Here is a 1,577-nt window from a genome sequence, read left to right on the forward strand (position 1 = left end):
AATTCTTTTAAAATATTTAAAATAATTTATAAAAATTAACATGTATATTAAAAATAATAAAATTAAAATTTAATTTAATAAATATAATTAAAATATATAAATAAAAATTATTTTTTTTACTTTATTTTATTATTATAAAAGTTAAATATTAATAAATTTATTAAATATATAATAAAAATAAAAATATTATAAAAAAAGATTTTTTTTATTTATATATAATTTTTAAATTAAATTATTATTAATTAATTTTTTATAATATTTTATTTTAAAATAAAATTATATAATTATATATAATTTAAATAAAAATAATAAAAATAGTAATATATAATAATATTTATTTTTATTATTAATAAAACTATATTAATTAATATAATTTATAAATAAATAAATAAATAAATATTTAAATATTTAAATAATAATTATATAATGTATTTATTATTTATTTTTATATAATATTTTAATTAATTCTATATAATAATATAAAGAGTATTAAATATATATATAATTTTAACAATTGATATTATTTCTTATTTTTTAATAATAAATAATATAGGTTTAATATTTTTCTTTATTTAAAGTTTCATATAATTTTACTAGTAACTAACTAATTAGCATAATTACACATTATTGAGATAGATAAGCTAGAAAGTTAAAGGTATTTTAAATTAATCTTCTACTAAGTTGAGAACATCATTCACTTGGGGGAATATACTAATCAGTTAGTTATAGCTATTTACTTGTCACTCTCTTTTAATTAAGATTCTTCAGAGTAAATTGTATCACTCCCTGCTGCCTAGTTACAGTCAATAGTACCATACATCCCCATCAACTATATTGTTCACAGACCAAGTAGTTAATCAAATCTCCCCACCAAGTGGCACCACCTGGCAACCAACCATCTTTGGTCCTTGCCAATCACACCCGCCAATCCACTGCCTAGCCGCTGTCTGTGGAGTACTTGGGAAGTTAACAGTCAACGGATGCCTCCCGCACCATACGAATACAACTCATACAGTCCATCCAAAACCACAGCCAACCCACCCCGAATAATTTCCTGCTTCTCCGCCCGCGACAGAGAGAGAGAAAAAAAAAAAAAAAGAAAAAAAAAATTCTCTCCCTGGGAACAATCTATATCAGAAAACGGAAACCATCGGACTGTTCAACTGCTCTGTAGTTACTCCGTATCTAGGAGGATCATACGGAGAACATATTCCTAGCCCTTTTACCTACATGAACTGAAGTAAAAGGTCTTGCAACTACTAGGAAAGTGAGTTCTTTTTGTTTTCCATTTCATGCAAGATTAGTTCTACCTACATCTACCAAACCCAGCCCCATCATCTCCAGTGTCCACACGCTCCGTACTCCGTATGCATGCAGAAACTTAACGCCTTAACGATTCTTGTGCTTCTTATTTTTGGTCCCATCCAGTCCCCAGTTCCCCCCAGTCCCCAGTCCCCAAGTCCCCAGTCCCCAGCCCCATTCCACTGATCCCCATCCCATTCACGGAGTAGTTACGGATACGCTTCAAAAATTCTAAATTTGTCGCAAATCACATTTTTTTTACTCTCATCTCTTGC

The sequence above is a fragment of the Paracoccidioides brasiliensis genome (genome assembly GCF_000150735.1).
Source record: "Paracoccidioides brasiliensis Pb18 unplaced genomic scaffold supercont2.3, whole genome shotgun sequence".
Lineage (NCBI taxonomy): Eukaryota > Fungi > Ascomycota > Eurotiomycetes > Onygenales > Ajellomycetaceae > Paracoccidioides > Paracoccidioides brasiliensis.